Source organism: Pinus tabuliformis, chromosome 8, assembly GCF_031772625.1.
Source record: "Pinus tabuliformis cultivar Carrire ecotype Pingquan chromosome 8, CPIR1, whole genome shotgun sequence".
NCBI lineage: Eukaryota > Viridiplantae > Streptophyta > Pinopsida > Pinales > Pinaceae > Pinus > Pinus tabuliformis.
Genome location: NC_142294.1, coordinates 1,600,563,000 through 1,600,579,069, shown reverse-complemented (window position 1 = coordinate 1,600,579,069; position 16,070 = coordinate 1,600,563,000).

The following is a 16,070-nucleotide window of genomic DNA, read 5'->3' as shown; positions in this document are numbered from 1 at the left end:
ACAAAAGAAGAAGAACAAGCAAGTTGCTGGATCTGTAGCAGGAGAGGCTCTAGCCTCGCAGTTTGAGCTTGATTTTTCATTGATCACATGCTTTGTTTCAAGTGTGATGGGATTGGTGTGGTTCTTGGACAGTGGTGCGTCTTTTCACATGACAGGAGATCGAGAATTGTTTTCTGATCTGGAGGAGAAAGATCTTGGAGTGCACATCGAGATGGGCAATGATGGTAGATACAGTGCGACTGGTATCGGTACCATTTCCTTTGAGAGGGAGTCTGGTAAACCCTTCGTATTGAAGGAAGTGATGCATGTTCCAATATTGAAGAAGAATCCTATCTTTGTGGCGATGTTAAAAGACAAGGGATATGATGTTGTTTTCACCAAGGGAAAGGCTTTCCTGCGCAATAAGACAACTGGATAAACCCGGAAGATAGGGATTCCAGGGAGGAACCTTTATTAGTTGCATGTAGATGGTTGTGCAGCAATTGCATGCAAAGCAGAAGGATTGGTGAGCCGGGATGATGGCGAGTTATGGCACAGGAGATTGGGTCACCTCCACCATGGAGCCTTGAAGATACTGTAGCAGATCACTACTGGGCTTCCTAAAGGCACTCTTGCGTAGTCAGATCAGTGCAAGGGGTGTACTTTGGGAAAGTTTGTGAAAGCCACATTTCACGAGAAGGATAGTTGCACCACGACAATCCTTGAGAGAATTCACATAGACGTGTGTGGACCTTTCTTAGTAGCTTCGACAGTAAAACACAGGTATTATGTGATCTTTGTTGATGATTTCTCTCGAAAGTGATGGATATTTTTCATGCAGAAGAAAAATGAGACATACTCAAAGTTTTATGAGTTCAAATCACTGGTCAAGAAGGATTCAGGAAGAATTTGAAGGCTCTAAGGAGCGATAATGGTGGTGAATACATCTCTAGCGAGTTCAAGGATTTTTGCAGTGCAGAAGGGATTCGAAGAGAGCTCATAGCTCCCCATAACCCACAGCAAAACGGGGTTACTGAGCAGAAGAACAGAACGATCATGGGTGCTGCATGGGCGATGTTGCATGATCAGGGCCTACCCCTTCACTTGTGGGTGGAAGCATGCAATACAGCAGTATATGTGCAAAACCGTTGTCCTCAGAGGATATTTGGAGTGAGTACACCCGAGGAGGCTTACTGCTCTTTCTCGTTTGAGGATTTTTGGCACTAAAATTTACATGCATGTGACGAAGGATGCTAGGAAGAAGTTGGAGCTAACCGCAGAGGTTGAGATATTTGTGGGGTACACTGATATGCCCCACAACTATCGTGTGTATTTTCCAGACAGTGGCAAGACTGTTATGCGTCGGGATATAAAATTTCAGGAGGAGAAAGCCATGAAGTGTTCGCTTGAGAGGGAGCCACACTTACATTCAGATGAGGAGCTATTGGTTGCTAAGGATGAGATTCAGGACGTAGATCAGCCATAGGACGAAGTTCATGGAGTGGAAGAGACCACTCATGTAGCACGAACCATCAGAGGGTGAAAGTGCTTGACAGAAGTTGAGTGACTGGCTCAAGATGCAGAGAAGGTTGTAGGACCACCTACAGCTCAACATAGATAGAGACAGTCACCTAATCAGTACACTGGATACATGGCTCTTGTGAACAAACTTGTTGTGACTGAGCCATCCTCTTTCGAGGAAGTTGTGGAGAATCCTGCATGGGTAGATGCCATGGTGGAAGAGTACAATTCGATTGTGAGAAACAGTACATGGGAGATTGTCCCAAGACCAGAAGGGAAATCAGTGGTGGGTTTAAGATGGATCTACAAAGTTAAGCAGGCAGCTGACAAGAGTGTGGAGAAGTACAAGGCAAGATTTGTTTCCTGAGGCTATTCACAGATAGAGGGGATTGATTATGAGGAGACCTTTGCACCTGTCGCAAGGTATTCTTCCATACAGACTACTCCTGCTCTCTCAGCGCGGATGGGATGGCACATTCATCAGATGGATGTGAAGACTGTGTTCCTCAACGGAGTCATTGAGGAGGAGGTGTACATTGAGCAGTCTGAAGGTTTCGAGATCTTCAGTAGCGAGTCGCATGTGTGCAGGCTCAAGAGAGCGTTGTATGGGTTGAAACAAGCACCACATGCTTGGTACACACGGATAGACAGTTATTTCATTGGACTTGGATTCTCCAAGAGTGAGGCAGATCCTAACCTATACCAGATTGTGGTGGAGGGTAAGTTTCTTATCATTGTACTTTATGTAGATGATTTGATTCTAACGGGTGATGAGTTGTTGATACTTTCATGCAAGGATGATCTTGCTAAGGAGTTTGAGATGAAGGAGTTGGGCCTCCTTCACTATGTCGTCGGATTGGAAATCTGGCAGCGCAGTGATGGACTATTTGCTTCTCAGGGTAGGTATGCTTGGGAGAGACTGGAGAAGTTCAACATGAATGGCTGCAAGCCTGTTGATACTCCTCTTCCTGGAGGTTCGAGGAAGGAGGATGCCACTTCAGCAAAAGACCCGATATATGCTATGCTGTTAACCAGCTTTCAAAAGCTATGGTTAAGCCAACCAAGCTCTTATGGAAGGTAGGCAAGCATGTATTGCTTTATTTGAGAGGCACATCGGGATATCGATTGTGGTATAGACAGCAGGATGAGGTGAAGCTATGTGGCTTCACAGATGCAGATTGGGCAGGGAGCCCAATGGACAGAAAGAGCACGTCAAGTGGGGTCTTCAGTATCGGGTCGACAATAGTTTCTTGGTACAGCAGGAAGCAGAGATCTGTGGCACTCATTTCAGCAGAGGCCGAGTATATGGCATCAAGTTTGGCTGCATGCAAGGCTATATGGATGAGGAAGATCCTGGTCGGGTTGTTCGGTTCTCACTTGGAGCCTACAATGATTTATTGTGATAACCAGAGTTTCATTAAACTCTCGGCTAATCCAGTATTTCATGATAGATCCAAGCACATTGACATCAGGTACCATCATATCAGAGATTGTGTGCAACGGAGAGTCATGTTACTTTCATACATTCCAACAGAGGATGGGGATGCTGATATCTTGACGAAGGCGCTCACCAGGAGCAAATTCGAATACCACTGAGGCAGGATAGGGGTTGCTGATAATCCATATCTTGTTAAGAGGGAGTGTTGAGAATGCAACAAGATGATGGAGCTTAGTGGAAAGAAGTCGCCTTCACTAAGTGGGCCCGCAGGTTATTTTTGGCGCAAAGTCTATTTTTAGACTATGTCTATTTTTAGACATATGGATCATGGTCTATGAGTTGCAGTATGTTATTTGTCGATGATTGGTCATGTTGGTAAAAATAGATGGACTTCTATTTTTATACATATGGGTAGGTTTCTATTTTTAGACTGCCAGGCTTAAAATAGAAAAGTCAAATATTATTGTCTCATAATAATATTTAGACTATAAACATTATCTTATCTTCTTGGAGCACTTCAGTTTGAGCTACAGATGTGGCACATGCAGCTGTCAGAAGGAAATACACTTTTCTTGTGGGTCAGTTGAGCTATTGCATACAGGACATCAGTTAAAACTCATGTGGTTGAGTTTGGTAGAGTTGATTGTGGAGTTGATGGAGTTGTGTTCAGTTTGACTTGGTTAAACTAGTTGTATTTTAGTCTAACTAAGGAATAATCTAGTAATGAGTTGTGTGAATTAAATATTAATTAATTCACTAATTATTAACTCATAAAGCAACTGAAGAATACATCAGTTAACTCAGTGCATGGACAGTTCAGTGGAGACAGGTGTTAGAGGTTGAGATTGGTATCAGTTGTGACTATATTTGTGCATGAGATCTTGCACAATCAATGGGATTTAGTTATGCCAATGAGGACTGCGCAGTGTGGGCCAATACCAAGGTAATTGTAGCCTCTGATCATGTGATTTTCACTTTGGACTGTGCAGTGGAGGTAGGCAAAGCAGCAGAGGAGATTTGAACCTGTGACTTGTTCGAATCTGAGCTAGTTTTGTGTGTAATAGGTGGAGATAGTACTGAGTATTTGTGAGGAGTATTGTACTATGCATTGTTACATGTTATCTATCATTATAGTATATAGATAGTGTGGGGTTTTCAGCTATAAGCTTTCCCCAGGTTACATACTGTGTTAATGTGTGCATGCGATTGATGTTTCGTTGTTTTTGATGCTGCTAAATTGATGATCAACATAGAGGAGATTATGTATTGTGCATGTATTCTGAAATAGTGTATAATCGAGATAATCTCTGTGAATAAGTGTTTATTTCAAAATTTCTACATGAGCATGCTTCTTGCCCTTTCCATCAACGTCTTATTCATTCTTTCTGCAACTCCATTTTTTTGAGTTGTATATGGAGTAGTCTTCTGTCGTGCTATACCGCACTTCTTACACAATTCTTCAAATTCCTTGCTGCAAAACTCTCCACCATTATCTATCCTCAGCACCTTTATCTTCTTCTCTGTCTGATTTTCCATGAGAGCCTTAAATTCTTTAAACTTGTCAAAGGCTTCAGATTTCTTCTTAAGGAAATATATCCATGTATTCCTTGAGAAGTCATCTATGAATGATACATAGTACACAGACTTACCCAATGATGGAACCTTCATAGGTCCAAACACATTACTATGCACAAGTTCTAATATCTATTTCGCCCTCTTACTACCAGAGGGGAAACTCACCTGATTCTGCTTCCTTTATACACAATTTTCACAGAAATCAAAATCCAGAGAGCTATTACTCATACCTTCTACCATACCTTTACCATGAAGAATTAGAAGGCCCTTCTCTCCAATATGTCTAAGCCTTTGATGCCACAACATGGTCTTCTCTCCAGAGACCACTAGATTTTCTGCTCAACTTTTAGGAACCACAGAACTGTTGCACCCATCAATAACAATGCTACCTTGCATCTTGTACAGAGTTCCAATTCGAACTCCCCACATCAATACCAATGCTCCCCAAACCATTTTGCAGGTATCCTTCTCGAACATTATGTTTACACCCGCATCATCTAGCTTTCTTACAGAAACCAGATTTCTAGCCAATGTAGGAATATGCAGAACACCCAGAAGTGTTCTAACCCTTCCACCTTACAACTTCAACTTTACTTTTCCACAACCAATGATTCTAGCCTTCCTATCATCCCCTAAGAATACATCACCACCATCGTATTTCTCATACTTGTAGAACCACTCTCTATGGGGAGTGAAGTGAAAGGATGCACTTGAGTCAATCAACCATGCCTCATGATCTACATGTGTACTTGAAGAAGCCATGTAAACATCCCCACCCTCATCTGAGGTGGTTTTTGCCTCTGTAGAAGGAGTGTCATCAGATCCCTTTCCTTTATCAAGAGCTTTAGATTTACAGTTTCTTTTGTAGTGCTCTTCCTTTCCACATTTCCAGCACACCACCTTTACAAGGTTTCCTAGAGATTTAGATCTCCCTCTAGATTTGGATATCCCACTCAATGACTTATTTTTGTTTCTGTTATGGGACCGTCCCCGTACAGATAAGGCATCACCATTCTGGCTCTCCATATTTTTCCGTCTCATCTCCTCCATCAACAAGGATGAGACTATTTCATCAAACTGCAAGGCAGTTTCATTGCTACCTATTGCAATAACCAGACTATCCCATGAATCTGGTAGAGAAAGCATCAAACTAATGCACTTATCTTCATCTGACATTTTAATATCAACAGAGGCTAATTGACTTACCACAGTATTAAATGCGTTCAGATGCTCTGTCACCAAGTCTCCATCTTTCATCCTCAGGTTATACAACTTTTTCTGCAGGAACAATTTATTTACCAGAGACTTAGATTGGTATAAGGCCCCTAACTTGTCCCACAAAGCCTTCGCTGTAGCTTCCCTTCATACATTTAGTAATATTGAATCTAAGACACACAATTGTATTGTGCTCTTTTCCTTTAGATCCAACTTCTTCCATTCTTCATCGGACACTCCTATTGGTTTAGTACTCGAATCTACCATGATCCACTGATCTTTATCCACCAACAGATCCTCCATCTTGAGTTTCCACAACTCAAAACACTGACCATTAAATTTCTCAATATCTATCTTTGCACTGCTTGCCATCTTTTTTTACCACCAGAATTGATCTCGTAGATCTCCCACTGAACAGGGTCTACCACATGCCGGAGCGAAACCCCTTAGCAACAAAGGTGTCCCCTTGAAGCCAAAATTACTCTGATACCAAATGTAGGTTTTAACTCCATGGAGAAATTACCTGCATACGAATTCTAAAACATAGAAAATAAACAATGCGAGAGCATAACACATAAAACACATATACAAAGAGATTTTCCACTGGATCCCAAAATTGGGACTACTAGCTTGATTTTTCATTATGTTCCTTTCAATGTTATAATACATATTTATACATGTCGAAGCATCTAATACCATGAACCGAAAACCATCACATCCCAAAAACATGTGCGAAAAACATGCACAAAACCATAGGTGGGTCCACCCATCCTAACATAGGGTCCAAAACCCATAAAGTTGGGTTACGAGTATGCCTCAAACCCCCTGTGACTCCCCCCCCAAGCTACACAATCGGCGCAACGAAGGGGGGCTCCACCCCCTCTCTAACCCCTCGGTTAACTGCATGTGCTAGTCGTGGAAAGAATATAAGACAACGTAGCAGACACGTTGTTGAATTGCATAGGGGGTTTATATAGTTACCTTAGGCACACTATCTTAATCTTTAATCCCAATAATCTAGATGATGTGTGTGTGCAAGCTACTCATCTTGAGGCAAGAGGGAAAAACACTCCAAAATAGGGTAGTAAAAACCATTTAAGAGTAAAAGGAAAAGAAAATGGTTTCAAAGGGAAGGGATAGAAAAATGCATCTATCAAGAAAGAAGGAGAAAAATTGACATGCAAACATTGTTCCAAAGATGGTCACGACGAAGCTCATTGTTGGAAGCTTCATCCTAAAATGAAACCAAAAAAAATCAACAACAAGGGAAAACAACAAACAACTGCAACCACCCAACAGGATTTGGAATCTGATTCGAGTGATGAAAATAAAATTACATCCACGGGTATAAAAGGAAAATATACCATTTCTAGCACTAGTTCTTCAAATTTACACAATAAAACTCCAAATGAAAAGAGGAGGATAGAACTTTTTCACATAAGGGTGATCTCAAAACATAGCAAGATTGATACACTTTTCAACAGTGGCTCTCAAGCCAATATTATCTCTAAAAACATTGTCAAAAGTTTAAACTTGGAAACCATTACACATCATAAACCATATCCACTCGGATGGTTGTCTAACAATGCACAATTGTAGGTTACTATAAAGTGTAAACTGAAATTTGTCATTGCTGCAATTTTCATAGATGAAGGGGAGCTTGATGTTGTGCCATTAGACATATGTGGCATAGGTTTGGGCAGTCTGTACCTCTATGACAAAAAAAAAATATCTTCCATAGACATGAAACCACATACCATTTGTTCAAAGATGGATTAGAATATATTGTGAGATCTCATAGCAAGAAACTAAATCTTTCACTTGTTAATGTGGGGCAGATGAAAGGACTAGTGAATTCAACCAAGAATTTTGTGCTTCTAATGATCAAACCCAAAATTGATGTTAATAATGAAGCTTTTAAAGGTTGTGATTCAAAATTGCAATCTGAATTGGTGATGTAGTTAACCAATATGTTGAGATGTTTCAGGAACGAAATGGATTACCTCCCAAGAGAGGAATCAAACATGAGATACAATTGCAGCAAGATTGTCCTCTTCCTAACATTGGCATGTATAGGATGTTAGTGATGGAAAGTGCAGAAATTAAGAAGCAAATTCAAGAGTTGTTGGATAAAGGGATCATCAGGCCATCTTCCTCGCCATGTGGTTCACCTATTGTCTTGGTGCCAAAGAAGGATGGAACATGGCACATGTGTGTGGACTTTCATGCATTGAACAGAATTATGGTAAAGAAACATTACCAACTATTTAGAATAGATGATTTACTTAATCAATTGAAAGATGCAAAGTATTTTATAAAGTTTGACTTAAGGAGTGGCTACCATCAAATTAGAATAGCTGAAGGAGACGTTTGGAAGAGAACATTAAAAACAAAACAAGGTTTGCTTGAAGGGCTAGATATGCCTTTTGGTTTATGTCATGCTCCTGCTACATTCATGCATGTGATGAATGATGTTTTGAGGCCATTTATGGATGAGTTTGTTATAGTCTACTTAGATGACATCTTAATTTTCAGTAAATCTTGTGATGAACATGTCATGCATGTAAGAAAATTACTTGATGTCTTGAAGAAAAAACAATTGTATCTTAAGATGTCAAAGCGTGAGTTTGGAAAAAGATATTTAGTTTATTTGGGTCATATTGTTGGAGGAGATGAGTTGAAAATATATCCCTCCAAGGTTGATGTCATTTTGTATTGGCCAAGGCCCAAGACAGTTACTGAGGTAATAATTGTTTTGGGAGCAGCCCAATATTGGAAGAAATTAATTCCTAACTTTTCTTCTATAGAATCTCATTTGCATGCATTGATAAGTGTGAAAAATGTTTTTCAGTGAGAAGGAAAACAACAAAAGGTATTTGATGCATTGAAGGAAAATATAAATTCATCTCTAGTACTTTCACTTCCAGACTTGACACAGTGATTATATATTTAGAGTGATGCTAGTGACTACGCCATGGGTGCAGACCTCATGCAACATGGTAAGCCTATATGTTTTCATTTAGAGACTTTTAGTTGTGTAGTGATTAATTATCCTACATACGATAAGGAATTGTATGCATTGGTGCAAAGTCTAAAAAAGTGGAAACACTACTTGAGGGGTAAGGAAACAAACGTTCACAATGATCATCAATAGTTTCAACACTCGCAATCTCAATCAAAGTTACAGAAATCAAGGCAATTCTAATGGACGGGTTTTCTTCAACAAATCCACTTGGTAATTAGGATAAGAAAGGCATTTACAATAAAGTTGTTGATATGCTTCCTAGGCCTATTGTTAGTGCAACTACTTTACTCAAGCATAATTCTATTTTGCATGAAATTTATATTGAGCAATATGCATTAGACAATGACTTTCTAGATGTTTATGAAATATTGAGTCAAGATAACCAACTACAGGAATGGGATTATCATTTGCATGATAACTTGTTGTACCATCTTGGCAAGCTTTGTATTCCACAGGGTGAAAGAGTTAACATCATAAGAGAGGCACATACTTCTCTTATTGCTTGTCATTTCGGTGTAAGTAAGACAGTGTCACATCTAAAGATGTATTGTTATTGGCCTCATATGCTTGAAAGTGTGTCACATTTAACTAAAGGATGTTCATTATGGGAAGTCAGTAAGTCTAACAATAGGAAATGAGGATTGTACACACCAATTCTAGTTCCTTTAGGACCATGGGAGAGTGTTTTTATTGATTTTTTAGGAGGTCTTCCATTATCAAAAAGAGGTCATGATTATTTGTATGTAGTTGTGGATAGGTTCAGAAAAATGTGTATTTTGATGCCATGTAAAAAGAAAGTTATAGCTGAAAACACTACTCAATTATTCTTTCAGAATGTATGGGTGCATTTTGGATTTCCCACATCCATTGTTAGTGATCGAGATTCTCACTTTGTTGGGAATTTTTGGTCAAGATTGTTGGGATTCATGGACACCAAGTTGAGAGAGAGTACATCATTTCATCAACAAACAGATGGTCAAACAGAGGCGGTGAATAGTATAGTGATACATCTTGTTTGTGGGTATTGCAGCAAGCATCCTAAGTTATGGGATGGACATTTTCACTATATTCGGCATGATTACAACTGGGCCAAGCACTCTTCAACTCAAACATCACCTTTTGAGGCATGTTTTGGATACTTGCCTAAATCTCCTTTGGATTTAATTTTTGGCAAAGATGTTTCTATTGATGCTTATAGTGACATAGAAAAAGCAAGAGAGTTCATAGAACAAATTCAATTGGTACACCAGAGAGTTCAAGAACAACTTGAAAAGAGTCAAGGAAATTACAAAGCAAGGCACAACAAACATTGTGTAGATAAGAGGTTCCAAGTTGGTGATGAAGTTTCGATTCACATTAGCAAAGATAGGCTCCAAGGAGAAGGTAAAAAGATAAAACCAATTAGATATGGCCCATTTAGAATGTTAGGAAAGATAGATAACAATGCCTTCACGTTGGATTTTCCTTCATATATGCAAATGTATGTTGTTGTTAATGTTGAGAACTTAAGGTTTTATGAGCCTTATTTGATTGAAGGTCAAGAAGAGCATATTAAAATTCCATCTATTGAAGACTTATCTCCATAATTACTTGATGAGCTTCAACAAGACACTATACTTGACAGAAGAATAAGGACATCGAACAGAGGAAGTGTCGACTATCTTCGAGTGGGGCTCAAGGGAACAAATCCTTCAAAATACTAATGGATAGAGATTGGAAAGGTGAGGAAACTGTAAACTCACCTGTTGAATAATTGAAAGTGATATTTTGGGGTCCAAAAGGCTTCTAGTGGGGAGGAATGATCCGATGCTCAAAATTATGCTCAAAAATCAAACTCATTAGAATGGTATGGAACCTTAATGAATGCATAGTGCTCATCATCTTGAATCTGGAGGAACTTGTTTCTTGCGAAACAGACTCCGTATGACTCCAGAAATGAATTTTATCCATTTTGTCAAACAAACGAATTTAAAAAAATGGATAGCCCTGTTAGTAGTCATACTGTTGATGTGGCACTGACTGAGCTACCTAGGTGGTGCTAATAAGGCATGATAACGTAGAACTGACTAGGTTTATTTATGGTGATTTAGATCGTGCCAAGTGGCGCACTCCAATTGGTCAGAAATTTATGGTTTTTATTGGTTGGAATAGTGGCCAACCACGGGATGACATGAGGCTCAGTGGGAGGCCACCGCATGGCAGCCCTGGAGGACACTAAAAGTTCGTTCAATGGTCGACAGGAGGCCATGAGATTCAAAACTGAAACCTTCCAATGAAAAACACAATGCCTTACCACACTGCTTACGCCATTGGTTTTAACCATATGGTGGAACACGTTTATGTTAATGTTCATTGGGAGCGTGAGTGGGACTAACTGTCAGGCCTTCACCCGATGGACCCAAAATTGTTTCATGTGAATTCACCTCCATACAGTTAATGTGACCACCCCACTGACCACCCCACTGAATGCCAACGCCAAACTACCAACGATCTCTTCCATTTGAACATCTGTCGTCGATGGTTAAACTAACCACCAGATCTGGCTGTCTCCAAGCTACCCTTCCAAACCACGCCATCTGACCATGTATTGGAATTTAATGTAACTGCTGCTAGGTTTTAATGACCTAGTTATTGGTCGAAAAAATCCACCCAAAAATTGGGGAATTTTTCACTCTGATAGTAGAATTTCTAGAAAATTTGCGGGTTTGCTACCAGATTTTAGGGAAAATGTAGAGCAAATAGTGGAGAAAATAGGAGAGGCCATAACTTCTCCATTTTTCGGCCAAATTGGGTGCATGAGACTAAGTATCCATTTTTGGAAATTCTGGACTCTTTGCAGTAGGTTTTAGAAGTATTTGAGCACTATAAACACATATTTTTACACATTTTGAGCATAATAGAGAGGTCCAAGCCATTGGAAGTTGGACCAAGGAGACGTAGCCCAGGAGGGCTGAAGTCCTTCATCATGTTCCTGTTGTGATGTTTTTTGGGTGATGTTCTATAAATTTTTATGTTGGTGTTCAGTCTCTTATTTATGTCAAAATTTCTCATAAAAATTAACATAAAAACTCATTTTTTCACTTGCAAAACTCATGAATTCTTAAGCACATGGAAAGCATTTTGTTTCTAATTTGAGGAGAATCTTAGCACAATAAAATAATATTATTAATCATATCAATAAGACACATAATATTTTTGGATCATTGGTGAGTTTGAATGGCATCCCCAAATATTGATAATGCCCATATCTAGTTCTGAAGGTTGTTTTTTGAATGTCTTATTCCTTAATTCATGCATGATTATACCCAAACCTTAAGCCTATCTTCTAAACTTCTACAAATCCTCTCAGTTGATCAAATAGTTCATCAAACCTAAAAAAATGTTATTCATTTTTTATCATGACTTTATTTATTTTCTTGTAGCCGATGCATAGTCTCAATGTTCAATCATTCTTCTTCATGAATGGTAATGGGGCTCCCCAGAGCAATATGCTCGATAAGATGTATCTCTCGCCAGTAAAAATGAGGCAAAATTCCAATGACTATTAATCAAATATGCAACTTATTGGTGTTGGCTATCCAACACATTGGTTCTTATCAACTTGTCATTGGCTGTATGTTGAATAGCTGAGAGTTTAGTTAATGTCGAATACTTGACGATACTTATGTCGATTATCCGACATAAAAAAGGTTGAGATTGTCATACAAAACCCAATGTTTTGAAGTCAGTTTTTCAACCCTATAACAGGTCAAATATTCGACGTACAAAACATTGCATATTCGACAGGTCCTGCATTGTGTTCAGTGACACCATATATGAAAAATTACAAAATTTGGTCGTCATATATTTTACAATTAGTTAGATTGGTATGACGGGAGAAACTGACGTTTAGGCTTTGTATAATCGATGGTATAACTAAATTATGTGACATGAGTGTTATAGCTTTGACGTCCCCTTCCGTTGGTCTTGAGAAGCTTGTTTGAGGTGTCAACCTTGGATAACTGACACCTAGTTGAATTGTTTGTTGGAATTTTTCAATATATGACGTGTCATTCCATCAATTTGGGGCACACAAGTCGATGGTGATGTGTTGGATACTTGACGGATAAGAGTTATGTTTGATGGGAGTGTCAAATGATCGACACTTCTTTATGTCATTTTTTATGTCAATTACTGGATGATTACACCAACTGATAGGAGTCGAATATTCGATGGCTAGCCCATGTCATTAAATATTCAACGAAAGTATATATATTAAAAAATATATAATTTCACGGATTTTTTATGTCAATCGCTATTACTTTTTGGCTTTTTATTACTTCAATGAATACAAAAATCTTTCTTATAATTCCACCTTGCAAGCTCCTTGGTTTTCCTATAGGTGGCCTACTCTCTTCTAGTAATGTTTATCCTCATTTCTAATCTCTCCCTCGACCCCTTTTTCATAAAAGAAATATGATCCATTTTAGCTATAGAACACTCTCCTAACCATAACACGTCATAGGGAATAGGTATCATCTAACTTTCATCCACTTCATGTATCCGAAAATTTTTAAAAGTTGGAGAAACTTTATCACTATGCTGGATTTGGTGAATATATCATAGCTTGCTATATAGTAAGACAATAATCAAGACAAAAAACACCATCATATAGATCTTGAATGAGTATCAAGATAAATGTGTTTGTTCTTGGAGTGATATACTAAATTGTATGCAAGCCCCATGATTTCTATATCTAAGTTTTCTGAACCAACTAGAACCACATTGCTTCTTTATTTTCTAGATAAACATTGATACCATTTTATATTTGATAAATATGCATAAACATATAACAAATATCTACTTGGTATAATATCCTAGGAAAGCATAAGAAAATGTAGGAAATCAAACAACAAATAAAAAAGAGGGATAAAGGAATTTACATGGCAAAACCCTAGTTTGGAGAAACATTCATGTAAGTAGCTCTTTTATTATGTAGATAAGCTTCAAATAATATAAGGCTACACCCCCAAATATTCATTGGACCACACTACATATGTATACATCACACTCCATTACTGCATATTTTCTTACCTTGCACACTCAATAGATTCTCCTTCACCTTTAATATTTTTTAGAGACTGAAAGGAAAAAAATCCCTCGATATATGTGGGATAAAACCTTTTTACAATATGGTGATTTGTTGAAGAATGACTTGATCAAAATACCACTAGGAAATCATTAATATGTTCACATTCTATCCTTTCCCTTAATGATAAATAAAGGGCTATAATAATAATAGGAAGATACCATTAACTAATATTACCCCTTCGTGACAAATTTTTGCATCCTCAAGGAATTATGAAGTCGGAGAAACTTCATCACTATGATGGATTTGGTGACTATATCTACAACTTTCTATTCAATAGGACAATACCTACGACAAAAAAAACATTATCAACTACCATATATTGAATGCATATCAATCTCAATTTGTTTGGCTCTAAAGAGAAATAAATACCGGCAGCAATCAAATATTGAATGAGTATCAAGATCAATATGTTTGGTCTTAGAGAAAAAAAACACCATCATCTACCATATCTTGAATAAATTTCAAGATCAATGTGCTTGGTATTAGAGACAAAAAACACCATCAACTACTTGACCTCAAATGAGTATCAAGATCAGTGTGTTTGGTATTGGAGAAGAAAAATACCATTAGCTACCAGCTCTCAAAAGAGTATCAAGATCAATATGTTTGGTCTTGGAGTGATATAATAAATTGTAAGAAAACACATTAATTTCCACTTATTATCTTACTGGTAGAATTTTGAAGTAGTTAGAGCCACGATACTTCTTTAGCTACTCAAGCAACCTTTGGTTCCAACACCCCCATGTAAAATTATCTTTGACGAAAACAAATAACACAAAATTTCCCCTAAGTCATTATGACTACAAAGGCTAACCAACCATGGTACAACAACACTCTTGAAGAAGTTTGAACATCATTACTAGTAGCAAGAAACACTCTTGAAGAAATCTGAATGCTATCTCTAGTAACAAAAAAACACTTAGAAAGAAGTATAAACACAATCACTAGTAATAATAAATGCCCCTAATATGTAGTTGAATAAATATGAGAGAAGTACCAATCTAGTGCTAAAATCACAGATAAATGTGATCATGTTCAACAATATGTAAGTGAAATACCCCACATAGTGTTGGTAACAAAACAAATTATCAAGGATGAAGCATTATGCATGCATCCACTAAAACAATGCCACAATCCAATGAAGGATACATCTAATAAGCTGTCATAATTGCAATAAAAAGGTGATAAATTAAAGCCCCATCGTTCTAGGGAAAAAAATATACTATTGATCAATCAGATGTAAAGAAACTTCTATGATGTAATTCAAGTGCTTAGAAACAAATAATGCCAAACAAGCTATTTTTGCAAATCAAGTGAGAGATCACATCAAAATAATTGCTCTCTACCTACAAATAATTGAACAGATCACTGGAAACAAATAAGGCATCTAAAAATAATTGGAGAGACCATAAACAATGGTCCAATGGTGGTAAAAATCCCCAAATCCAAATTCATAGCAACAAAATACTCCCATATCTGAGCCTGTATGTTTTGGAAAAGACTAATCAGAGGTGGTAGGTCATAGGCTTGAATGAAGGTGGCCATATATTTAAAGAGAAATTGCCTAATTAATACAATGATATTGAATCTCTACAATTTGTCTTATTACATGCTTGTAGATAGAGAGAAATTTTCATTTGGGTACTACCAACATTGCAAAAAGAGAAATTTGTTGTACATTGTTGATGTAAGAGAACCCACAAGTATAATTACAAATACTAAAAATCTAATTTTCATATCGCAAATGTGATCTATACATTGAGAAATTACATCCATTAAGTAGATGAGTTAGCTCAATAGCAGGGAAACCAGTCATACAATAGAAAAATCAGTGCAAGAAATAAAAAAATGGGGTTTTACACTACAAATTAGAGTCCATATAGCCCATACATGGTTCAAGAAAAGAGAAATTCACCCCCAAGAGAAAATAAACCTTAGAAATGAGAAAAAATAAGTGAGATTGTAGAGAAAACTTTGAAATTATCGAGAACAATTTTGATTGTAAAGAAATGGTGGTCATACCTGGTTGTATGAGGCTGAACATATTCATACAACTCCATACAATTCTAGGATATGAGTGGTAAATGGCTGATAAATTAGATCGATAAAAAATGGACCCAAGAAAAAAAATCACCCTAAATGGTTTTCGAGTTCAAAAGTTATGAGGTTTAAAACAAAACATAGGC